At 41.6% G+C, this 13209-nt stretch overlaps 1 non-coding gene across 1 annotated transcript; it reads left to right on the top strand.

The window, feature by feature from the left end:
• Positions 1–12786: 12786 nt before the first annotated feature.
• On the top strand, positions 12787–12920 carry LOC111555738. Its single transcript, XR_002735625.1, has one exon. It is a non-coding gene; the product is annotated as a small nucleolar RNA SNORA31 (small nucleolar RNA).
• The last annotated feature ends 289 nt before the right edge of the window (positions 12921–13209 follow it).

The raw sequence follows: 13209 nt of genomic DNA, 5'->3' as shown, positions 1-13209 counted from the left end.
CTATCAACAGAGTAAACAGACAACCTACAGAATGCAAGAAAATATTTGCAAACTATGTATCCAACAATGGTCTAATATCCAGCATCTATAAGGAACCTAAACAAATCTACAAGCAAAAAACAAACAACCCCATTAAAAAGTGGGCAAATGACGTGAACAAACACTTTTCAAAGGAAAACATACATGGCCAAGAGCATATGAAAAAATGAATAACATCACTGATCATTAAAGAAATGCAAATCAAAACCACAGTGAGAAACCCATCTCTGGCTTTAATAATAAGCCAGAATGGTTATTATTAAACAGACAAAAAATAACAGATACTGTCAAGATTGTGAAGGAAAGATAATGCTTACACACTGCTAGAGGGAATGTAAATTAATTCACCCACTGTGGAAAGTATTTTGGCAATTACTCAAAGAACTTAAAACAGAAATGCCATTTGACACGGCAATCCCTTTATTGGTTATCCGTCCAAAGGAATATAAATTATTTTGTCATAAAGACACATGCACATATATGTTAATTGCAGTGCTATTCACAATAGCAATGACATGGAAACAACCTGAATGTCCATCAGTGGTGCACTGGATAAAGAAAATGTGGTACATATAAATTGAGGAATACTATGCAACCGTAAAAATGAATGAGATCATGTCCTCTGCAGCAACATGGATGGAGCTGAAGGCCATTATCTTAAGCAAACTAACACAAGAATGGAAAACCAAATACACATGTTGCCACTTGTAAGTTGTAGCTAAACGATGAAAACACATGGACACAAAGAAGGGAACCAAAGACACTGAGTCCTACTTGAAGGTAGAGGGTTGGAGGAGGGAGAACATCAAAAATTTACCTATCGGGTACCAGGCTTATTACTCAGATGATGAAATAATGTGTACACCAAAACCCTGTGACACACACTTTACCTACATAACAAACTTGCACACATACCCGTGAACCTAAAATAAAAGCTAAACAACAATTTTTTAAAATTAAAAATCAACATTAATCAAAAAGCGACTCTAAATTTATGCAGCTGTGCCTATGATACTGTAAATTGGTCTCTTTATTTTTAATCTGCTGAATAAATATCTTGAGATAAATTCCTTTGAGTAGGATTACTAAAAAAAAAAAGAAGCAATTTTTTGACTGGAATTTGGACAATATTATTTCTATTCAGTTCTCTGAAAGAATGGGAAAATTTTATAATGACAATAAAGATTTGTCCATTTACCTAGAGTTTCACCAATAGTGGAGTTTATAACACTTTTGAAAACCTAACTAATTAAAAATTTAATTTAACAAACATTTATTTTGAAATGTTATGTACAAATTAATAAGTTAGGTATTGAGGAAGTGCTGTATCTCCACATAGGTACATCATCCACCATGCCTATTGATGTCTACTAAATCATTAAATTTGGAAATTCTTGAGGATCAATCCTAGTCTTTCTTCTTTGATCAATGTATAATCTCCTCCAATGCAAACTTATCTGTACACATGGATTATTTGGCATATACACATACATGGTTGATTCTCTATTTTTTTTTTTTTTTTTTTTTTGCAGTAGTTACATTCTATAAACTTGCTGCAAACACTGAATTAGTGAATGCACTGAATTAGTGATACATGGCTTTGAAGGGAAACATGGGGTTAAGTACTTGTGAACCTCTGATCACATTTCCATCAACTAATCAATACAAAACATTGTTTTACATGTGTATCTGTTTATGGACAACATATTTATTATATACTGTTGACTAATTAACATGGAACCCCCAGTCAACAGCACTGTAAATCATGCCTTCGCTAAGTTTCTCTAAGACTTGTATTTCCTTTGTAAGACATATCATAGTCACACTCTGCAGGTATTCTAAATATCTAAATCACCAACCAAAGCAGAAGATGCAAAAATATGCCACTAAATAGACTGTGATAAGGCCCCTTGCTAACATTATGAGAGCTGAGACGAGAAAGCAGAGCATGGCCTGGTTGCCCTTAGCAGGGAAAATCTGTACCAGGGGACACAAGAGCTTTTGCTGCTCTGGGCATGTCCATGAATGAGCACAACAGCACCATGTGTATTGACTTGACGGGTTACAAGCAAATTTTAGCAAATAGGTAAATTGAAAAATGTGAAATCTGATAATAATGAAGAAGATTGATTATGTTGAAAAAATAAAAATTTTATCTCTAATTCAGATTATCATCTACGGAGTAGTTTATGAGTGTAGAATACTCTGTTGTCTAAAATTAGAATCATGACTTTCCACCATACACATTTCCATTGTAAGTGACAGGTAACATCCTCCACACCTCATGGCAAGCAGGAACCTGGCAGTCACCTTTGGTAACTCCCGTGACTGACCCTCATACCTTTGATCACTCCCCAAGGCCAGGTGATTATACCTCATAACTACTGCCAGAGATTGTCTGCTCTCCATCACCACTGATGAAACTGATATTTACGCCAAGATGATCTCACCTAGTTACTTGCAATGACCATATTGACCTTTTCAATTTGTTATCTACCCTGATAACAGAGTAACCTTTTAAAGCCCAAATCAGACATATCACCTACTTTAAACTCTTCACAGTTTTCCATTGCTTTTCACTGTAAAAAAAAATCAAGGCAACAGCATGGATTTTAAAATCACGTACATTTTAAAAAGCACGCCAGTACTTTAGATACAATTGGGTGACGATGAGATGCTTGGAGCTGCTATAATTATTATGCAAGAAATGAAAAAATGAAAAGTACAGCCAAAAATCTGAGGATGACAAAGCAAAAAGATGGGTAATTAGGTGTGAATGTGTGTATGTATGTTGTGTGTGCTGTAGAGATTAACTGATTTATCCACATGCTATAAAAAGGCACCTAGATTTCCCTTTCCAAGGGCGATAGCTGCTTCCTGTTTCTTGATTTGTTTCCAGGAATATTCTGGGTGGCTATATAAACACATCTTCCTTTTCAGTTGCGGATATGAACATTGTCATACATCTTGCTTTGTTCACTTCATATTCAACTTTTGGAGTTATTCCACCTCAGAATAGTTAGGTCTATTTAATTTTTTTTAAATTGGACACCAGCATTACACGGAATGGTTGACACCATTTATCTTATTAGTTCTTTTTTTTTTTTTTTTTTTTGAGACAGAGTCTCACTCTGTCACCAGGCTGGAGTGCAGTGGTGTGACCTCAGCTCACTGTAACCTCTGCCTCCCAGGTTCAAGCGATTCTCCTGCCTCAGTCTCCTGAGTAGCTGGGAATACAGGCGCCCGCCACCACGCCCAGGTAATTTGTGTATTTTTAGTAGAGATGGGGTTTCACCATGTTGGTCAGGATGGTTTTGATTTCTCGATCTCCTGATCCTCCTGCCTCAGCCTGCCAAAGGGCTGGGATTACAGGAGTGACCCACTGTGTCCTGCCACTAGTCCTTTACTGAAAGACATTTGTATAGTTTACATAATTTTGTCATTACAAACAGCAATGCAGGGAGCATCTTGTACATATGCTCTCGTTTGGCAGAGCAAATCTATCTATGGCAATGCTGGATCAATATAGGTATGTGGTTGTTGATTTTCACGAGTGAACTAAGAATCCTTCTGGAGAAGTCCTGTTAGTGAGCAGCACAGGCTTGTGGTACTGAATAAGAGTAAGAGTGCCTGTTTCTCACATTTCCCTCAATGCATTATATGGCCCACCCCTACCAAGACTGGACAACCATAGAAAAACCATGGCAGCCACGCTGGAAGAGTCAACGCAGGCATTATCAGGAGTCACAACCTCACACCCTGTGAAATTTACAACCTGTCAGCCTCTCATAGATCAACTCAGCAATGTTCTGATGGGTCCGTGTTTCTAACCTCTCCAGTTTCTTGGACTTGTCCCTCCTGAAGACCCATCCTGGCTTCCAGGGGGCAAATGGACAGGGTCACTTCCATGATGAAGGCTCCACCTAGCTGGCATCCACTGGGCAGGGTTTGGCTGAAACCCCATCTCTTCCAGGACTTGGTTCTGTAGTCAGGCCACCTATGTCTCTGTTTCTACACTTCTCTTAGATGCTTGATCTTTGGCTTTTTATTTTCCTTGTCTTGCTTTCTGTCCTTTTCTAGGAAATTTTCATCCACAGATCTACTTCCTCCAGCTTCGAGTTTGCTGAGCTAGCAGGCTCTAAAACTGTCTTGTCTATATCTCCTCGTTCTATGAAAGAATAACACTTCATTATTCAAGCCAATGCTAATACGGTTTTCTGATATTTAAAGTGGCAGCCATCCTGAAACCTAATATCAAGAGTTGGAAACAGGGTTTTGAAGTAAGTTATCAGCAGACTGAGGCCATGGCACCAGGATGATGTTAACCTAAATGAAGCTCTGGCGGAAAGTGGATCCTGATTGAGCCAGTAATGGTGAGGGCTCACATTAAATTCCCTTCCTGTGACAAGAGGCTGGTTCTAGAGCAGTGTGCAAGACACGGGGCTGTGTCCAGTGCTGTGCATTCAAACTTCCTGAGAAAAACCAGATTTGAAGAGCAGTTTTCAAAATAATAGCAACAAAGTTATCTCCAGCGGGGCTGAAAGATTTCCTTCTGTGGAAGGAGTCATGAGATAGAAAAGCTTCGCAGCTTTATGGCTGCAAGAGAAGCGCTTGCTGATGGCAGGGATGTTAGGAGTGCGCAGAATGGAGATCAGAAGAAAGACAGGATTGGTCCGGGAAATCTGGCCCCTGAGGCCCTGACCACCCTCATGAGTGGCGACGCCCCCTGACTCTCTGAAAGCAAGGAAGATCTAATAGGATGAATATCTCAAGGAAAGGAAAATTGACAGCTGCCACAGGTCTGGAGATGCAACGTTTCTTGGGTAATGTTCAGGCATTCTCATGGTGTTGAGTTAGAGAATAATTCTCACAAGAAAAGACTTCAGTTATTTGTATTGTGATTACTAACTGTTATTCATTTATTTTCTGAGGAATAGATGCTTGTAAAAATCCACAGCAGGTCTGGCACGGTGGCTCACGCCTGTAATCCCGCACTTTGGGAGGCCGAGGTCGGTGGATCACGAGGTCAAGAGATCAAGACCATCCTGGCCAACATGGTGAAAGCCTGTCTCCACTAAAAATACAAAAATTAGCTGGGCGTGGTGGTGCATGCCTGTAATCCCAGCTACTCAGGAGGCTGAGGTAGGAGAATCAATTGAACCTCAGAGGCAGAGATTGCTGTGAGCCGAGATCGTGCTCGCTCCCCAACCTGGTGACAGGACAAGAGTCCACCTCAAAAAAAAAAAAAAAAAAAAAAAGAGAGAAAAGAAAAAAATCCACAGCAACACTATCCTGAAGTATAACTTTAAAAACTGTGTGATAATAACCTGAGGCTTTATATCGAAAGAAATTGTCATTTGACCCGAAATTATGGATCATAATTTTATATTCATCATGGGAAGAAAATATAATAAGAATATTTACAAAATTTTCTCCAAGTTCCCCACCTTTATACACAGTTTCTTTCTTTCCCTGTTAATATCAATTCACCACTAACATGCAATTTACAGACCTGTAGTCACATTATATGATCAAGGTCGTTAGTGCTTTTTTTTTCAACTAGTCTTGCAATAAATTACATATTGACAACTGTCCATGATTTCCAAACTTACATCAGGTAACAGGTACAAGATATTAAATAATTTCTTATTCCTCACTCTTCCAAAAATGTGCTTTGAAAATTTCTCTTTCTACAGTGTTTGCCTCTGAGGAACGAATTCTTCATGGAAATTCCAAGATAGAAGTCATTAACTTATCTAATGTGATATAATCTTTCCCAATTAAGTATTCTAACCCTGGCATGAGAAATGTGGTCAATTATTTCAAAACTTTCCAGCAACAGATGTTACATTTTGAAATACTGGATAATTAAATTTATGTGAAGGTTTAAACTAATAGGATATGGAAGAAATGATGCCTCGCTCTAGTTTCAATGTGTAGTTCTTTATGAATGAGGCTGAGTATTTTACATTTGCACTCCGTATTTGTATTTCTGTGTCTGTGAAATGTTTGGTCGTATCATTTGTATATATTTTTGATATTGAGTGACAATGACTTTTACAATTAATTTATAAGACTTCTTAGTATATTAAAGGATTTAAACTTTTGGCTGTGCTATGACTTGGAAAAATGAGTAATCTTTTCATTTTTGCATTTATCTTTTGAATATGTGTATACATCTATAAGTTAGACACAGTCAAATTTATCAACCTTTATTCTTCTAATTAGGGCTTGAAGTTTTATTAATATATTTGGAAAGGTAATTTTTTTTTCTATGTAATGTGTTTCATTTTACAAGTCAAAAAAAAAAAAATAAGCAAAGTTAAAAAACAAACTGGGAAAAAATACTTATATCTCGAGAGTATTACAAAGGACTAATTCCCCCAAACATAGAAATTGCTGAAAACATCAACATCCCAGGAGAAAAACGAAGCAAGTTCACCGAACAGGAAACACAAGTGGCCCTTCAACAAATGAAGAGGGACTCGGCCTGTCCTGGCGAGATAACAACCTGGAAGGTCTAGTCCTAGAGTGCCCTTAAAACTCTAGGCCAGGGCTGGGAGCGGTGGCTCACACCTGCAATCCCAGCACTTTGCGAGGCTGAGGTGGGAGGATCACTTGAGGTCAAGAGTTGGAGACCAGTCTGGGAAACATGGGATAACGGCTCTCTACTAAAAAATACAAAAATTAGCCGAGCGTGGTGGCGCATTCCTGTACAGTCCCAGCTATCAGGAGGCTGACAAGAGAATCACTTGAACGTAGTAGGCGGAGGTTGCAGTGAGCGGAGATCCTGCCACTGCACTGCAGCCTGGGTGACAGGGGGAGACTCCGTCTCAAAAAATAAAAATAAAAAAATAAAAAATATATAAATAAAAAAACTAGGCCAGATTGTTCTCACTTCCCGGTTTAGCCCTTGCCAAGGGCCGCTCATGGACTCGGGTGTTTGTGTTTTTGTTGACTATAATCTTGGTGTCCTGACCTGTGGACGAACTCGGTTTTCCCCTGGTGCAAAGTGGGGCTATGCACTCCTCCCCGTCGTCCTTCCCTGTGGCCCGCAGGCCCCGCCGCCCGCATGCAGCCCCGTGGTGCCAGAGGAGGCGCTGCAGCTAAGCACGAACGCACTCCACGCGAACGTGCTGTGCGGCCGCGCCCTAAGCTGGGGTTTCTAGGCGGTGGCTGGCAACACTCCTCAGTCCACCTCCGCAAACTTCGCACCTAACCACGGGTGACGCTCCAGCCTAGGTACGCGGAGGGGGCCTCGGCTGGGATGGGGCAGGGGCCAGGGCTGTGTGTGAAGCAGAAGGCAGGGATGAAGCAGCCGCGTCCCAGACCTGCTGTGTCCCGTCCCGCCTCTGCATGCCTGCCGGCAGCCCGGGCGCCACGTGCCTCAGTTTCTCCCGGAGCCCGGGAGCTGGCTTGGACTGCCGCTCCTGCAGTTATGAAAGCTGGAGACGCTTGCGGACGCTGCGGGCCATCCCGGGAGCCGGCTGGGGGCTGCCGTAGACCGTCGGGGGCCAAGATTCCCCCGCCAGGTGAGGGAGTGCCGGGGCCTCGCAGGGAGCTGGCTCTGGGGTCCTTGTGGAGTCCTTGGGGGGTCCTTGTGGGGTCCTCGTGGGGTCCTTGCAGAGTCCTCGTGCCTTGCGGGGCGCCAGCTCCGCTAGGTACTGGGCGCCTGCGCTCAGCGCACTGAGGCTCTGGAGTCCGTCGTGGCCTCACTGGTGTGGAGCTGACCTTGGCGCTACAGCAGGGCACCAGCATCAGCCGCAGCCTGGCGGCCTAGCGCCTCTTTCCCAGAGTGATCCGCAGCCTGGCGGCCTAGCGCCTCCTTCCCAGAGTGATCCACAGCCTGGCGGTTTAGCGCCTCCTTCCCAGAGTGATCCGCAGCGTGGCGGGCTAGCGCCTCCTTCCCAGAGTGACAGAGCGCTGCGCCAGGTCCCCGAGTCCGCTCCGCCCGCAAGGCCCAAGCACCAGGTGCATCCTGTGCCTTATGAGTTCTTACTACATCAAAGGCTCTTAATGGAATTCTATGTAAAGAAATCTTTCCTGCCAAATTTCACAAAAAAGTGTATTTTCTAACAAGAATAATTTGTGGTTAACTGTGACTTATGACACTATAAAATAGTAACAATAAAAGTTAATAAAATTAGTTTTAATTTATCGTTTTATTTATTTTTGAGACACAGTCTTATTCCATCACCCAGGCTGGAATACAGTTGTTCCCAGACCAAACTGAGAATAGGGCTGCTATTTTTCCTGGCCCAATAAGGAGAAGCATGCCGGGTGCGGTGGCTCACGCCTGTAGTCCCAGCACTTTGGGAGACCGAGGTGTGCGGATCACAAGGTCAGGAGATGGAGACCATCCTGGCTAACAGGGTGAAACCCCGTCTCTACTAAAAATACAAAAAATTAGTCGGGCGTGGTGGCGGGAGCCTGTAATTCCAGCTACTGGGGAGGCTGAGGCAGGGGAATGGCGTGAACCCGGGAGGCGGAGCTTGCCGTGAGCCTAGATCGTGCCTGGATGTGCCAGCCTGGGTAACAAAGCGAGAGTCCGTCTAAAAAAAAAAAGGAGAAGCAGATGAGCTGGGGAGGAAGAGAGTTTTTATTTCTGCAACTGGTTACAGGGAGAAGGCCTGGAAATTATCACCAGACCAGCTCAAAATTACAAAATTTTGAAGAGCCGATATACCTTCTAAGCTATACGTCTCTCTGTAAGTGTGCATTCATCTGAAGACATAAGTAATTAACTTCTTCTAATCTATAACTAAAGTCTGAGTCCTGAGGACCTTCCCCTGGAGCCAAAGTAAATTTAGTTAATCTAAATTGGTCCGGGTGCTGGGGTGATTACCCTCATCTTGTCTCCTACTAAATCATGGAGGTTTGGGGACTTCCTTCAGACCCCCAATAAACTTGTTTGTGGAGGCCTGGGGAGTTTCTTCAGACCCACAGTAAAACTCATTTAATCCTAAATGGGTCCTGTTAAGAATTCCTGGTTATTTTGTCATGGTTTAAGGCCCAGAAAAGGCCTAGGAAAAACTCTTAGCGGGCTTTTGTTACATCCCAGACTTTGTATAAGGGGACTGGCTTTTAATATTTAACTTAACCACTCAGTCAGTAGCGAAGCAGTTGTATGGAGGCCTGTGTCAGTGAGACCTGGCCTGCCACAAAACAGCACTATCTCCGCTCACTGAAACCTCTGCCTCCCAGGTTCAAGCCACTCCCCTGCCTCAGCCTCCCAAGTAGCTGGGATTACAGGCGCCTGCCACCACGCCTGGTTAATTTTTGTATTATTAGTAGAGACTGGGTTTTGCCATGTTGGCCAGGCTGGTCTTGAACTCCTGACCTCAAGTGATCTGCCTGACTCAGCCTCCCAAAGTGATCGGATTAAGGCGTGAGCCACCGCACCTTGGCTGTTTCGTTTATTTATTAATATTGGGCTAAGACCATTATGTAACATATAATTTAACTAAAACAATAGCACAGGTATATATTATTGTCACCATTACACAGTTATAGAAATTTAAGGCCCAGAAAAATTAAGACTTTTGCCAAAATTAATAAAGGAACTAGGAATAAAAACAAGCAAACAGAAAACTACTCTACTGCTGAACCTAACCCTTAAACTGACATTATATAGCACAGCTCTTATTGTGTAGTTAAATTTTGTAATATGCTTATGTTTATTATAGATGTGTAAGGGAAGACACACATTCCAAGTTGGTTCAATCTTATTTGGTAAACACTTTGTTAACAGTATTGAGGAATTTCCATGGAACACACACAGCCAAGTGCCATTGTCATCAGGCACAAAGTGTAGCCAAACATTAATTCACTTAGTACGTATTTATAGAAGGCCAAGAACTGGGATGTGGTGATGGCAAAAAGAAATATATTTTTAAATAAAATGGCTTAAGGGATAAAAAAATAAGTGCCATGTTGGCTCAGGAAACAGTTCTTCCATTTGTAGGAGGTGTTGAATAATGTATGAGCTGGAGAAATAAAGCCTTGTGAGTTAAGGGGAAATTCATCTGTGACTCTGAAGCAGGGACTCCATCTAGTCATTACTGGGATTCCTGCTGTCTACATCTTGTTTCCACCCAGCACACTGAATACTGAACACCTGCCCTTGTAGCTGGGTAGGGCAGTGTGACCAGTTCTGGTCAGAGGATTGTGAACACAGAGGAACATATTTTCACGAAACTAAAGCATGTAGTTGCTGCTCCGACACTCTGCATAATTCTGGCCCCACTGCCTAGCCTATGTCCTTAAGTGATTAGGGGCAGAGACTCCTGCTGACCTAGGATGAACCTGTGTAAGGATTGTAAAGTAAATTTCTGTTATATTAGTCAGCTGACGAGTGGGAGTTGTTACTACAGCAAAACCTGTATCTTTACTATTCTGACTGATAAAATCTGCCAGCCTCTAGGAACTTGGGGTTATTGTCAGTTTCATCACTATGCCCTTGTCCTTTTGTAACTCATCTCACTGGCCACCACTGGCCTTTGTCACAAGTTTTGGAATACCATGAAAGCAGGGATCATAGAAGAGTATTGTGTTGCTGTGTCCCGAGCATATATATTACATGAAACTTAGCACGATGTAAGTGTAAAGTATACACTTATGGATGAATTAATGCATATATAATCGAAAGTGTTACATACTTTCTTTACTGAATGAAATCATACATCATATAAGGAAATAACTCCTCAGACATTACCAGGACTTAAATTTTAACATAAAATATATAAATAATGGTGTTAAATAATCTTACAATTGTAAATTACACCTGCCTTTTGTTATACCAGACTTTCTGGGAATAAACCATGAGGCAAGCTCTTCTTTGGATATGACACGGGAGCAGTAAATGCCTTCTGTTGAGGATGTGTTTGAGCACACTGGTCTGGTAGCTCTGTTCCTGTTGAAATACCATCAGGAACATCAAAATTATCGTCTAAATGCCCATGTTCACAACCATAACATTAAACAGTATTTTTCATTATGTATCCCTCCATCTCCATCACACCTTCTTCTCTACTAAACATCAATTTCCCAAACTAAATGTAAACTGTCTCATCCCTGATCCGGGTTGAAGGCTGAGGCTGCAGGGCTGTCTGCAGCACGTCGGGAGACCTCTGGAATACTAATAGCGGCAGCTCCACCGGAGCAGCACGGAGCTCTGGGCCCTGCGGACGGACGCTGCTTCCCCTAATGTTCTGGGAGAGAGGTCGTGCATGCACCTCACCTCAGGTGGGGAAGCAAGTGCATAACGACACCGACTGAAAGCTTTCCCAGCTGACACAACACTGGGACATTTTCAGAGTTACGTTATCTCTATATTAAAAGTGTATCCTCCTCCTATTATTTGGGACAAGCAAGGCAACTTGCCAGTAACTTTGGGCCCGTGGCATGGACTTTGTAAGGAAAAGGAAAAGCAAGATTGATTGCCTAATGGAAACTCAGGTGGATGCCACAGTTCTGCCTGCCAGTTGGTCAACTGCTTTCCATGGTGAGCACTTCTTTTGGTTAAGTAAGCCTGCACCTTGTAGATAGGAAAAAAGAAAGACCATACGCTCTTAAACTAGACTCATATCCGAGTTACTCATAACATATGTTAGCATCATGATTTTGGCTAATCTGTACTGTTACCTCTGAGGCAAAATAAATAGCTCTAGGCCTAGCTTAGAAAAGGTTAACATTTCCTGTCAAGGGTTTTGAAAACACATTTGTTTTAATATCTATAATTCAATATATCTTGTGAGACTTTCTCTTTTAAACATACAAAAAGATGATTTAAGAAATAACTTTTGCAAGGATAAAATGGTTCTGATTTTGACCAAGGTAAAGTCTGGTTATTTTGAGCCTAAACTAGGAAACATTGTAGATGTGTGTTTCATTAAGTAATAATTGGCCAATTATGGTTTTAGAAAGGTTACCCTCATGGCCGGGCACGGTGGCTCAAGCCTGTAATCCCAGCACTTTGGGCGGATCACGAGGTCAGGAGATCGAGACCATCCTGGCTAACACAGTGAAACCCCATCTCTACTAAAAATACAAAACTAGCCGGGCGAGGTGGCGGGCTCCTGTAGTCCCAGCTACTCGGGAGGCTGAGCCAGGAGAATGGCATAAACCAGGGAGGTGGAGCTTGCAGTGAGCTGAGATCTGGCCACTGCACTCCAGTCCGGGCGACAGAGCGAGACTCCGTCTCAAAAAAAAAAAAGAAAGGTTACCTCAGACACTTCCCACTTCCTCTTCACTCAGTGGAGGGTATGCACGGTCCACCATAAGATACATATGTTACATTGTATTTTACTAGAATAGTAAATAAAGAGAAAACTAACAGTCTTGTAATTTATCCCCCATTGTCCAGATATTTGTGGTAATTCAAAATTTCTCTAAAGTCTGAATAAATAATGACACATTAGAGGAAGCTAAAGGAGTAATAGGTCATACTGAGTGATCTAATGTCTTCTAGGAAATATCTAAAGCAAGCTGCTCTGAGAGTAATATTTTGATTGGGAAAAAAGTTCTCATTAATTTATTTATTCAGCAAATATTTGTGTATCTTCTGTGCTCATATTTTGCTGGGCTTAGAAGGGAAACACACAGTAGGTCTCTTGCTTACTGTAAGTTAGCGATATCCACAGACACATTATATTCTCTTCATACCATAGGATTTGGTGACAAAAGATACGTAGCATTAAAAAAAAAAAAAAAAAAAAAAAAAACAGGATGCAATAAATTGGAGAGTAAATCCATCTGTTTGGCAGACCTGGAGCAGTTAGTGTCTGTTGCTAAGGTTTCCATTACAGATGTGAGAAAAAAAAAGTGTTCTTCTGCTTTCTGTCTGTCTCAGTGGCAACGAAGATTGAATGGGGGATATGACAGAAGAATGTGGTAATACAAGAAAATACATGGACAGAGAATTTTCACAACTCAGAAATAATCTTGTAAACAGAAAAAGCCTAACTACCGTAACTTACTGTTGAAACAAAGTTATCATATGTCTTTAGTAATGGTTGTATTTTGAAAAGACATTTATCTCTGCAATCTCATTCCTTGAGAAAAACATTTATCATATATATACATATGTATATATTTTACATATATATAATTTTGTTGCAGGCATAATAAAAAACACTACAAGGAAACTTTCAGAATTTTACAATCTAATTA

Source organism: Piliocolobus tephrosceles, chromosome 8 (genome assembly GCF_002776525.5).
Source record: "Piliocolobus tephrosceles isolate RC106 chromosome 8, ASM277652v3, whole genome shotgun sequence".
Taxonomy (NCBI): Eukaryota; Metazoa; Chordata; class Mammalia; order Primates; family Cercopithecidae; genus Piliocolobus; species Piliocolobus tephrosceles.
This window is presented reverse-complemented; position numbering and strand designations above follow the sequence as displayed.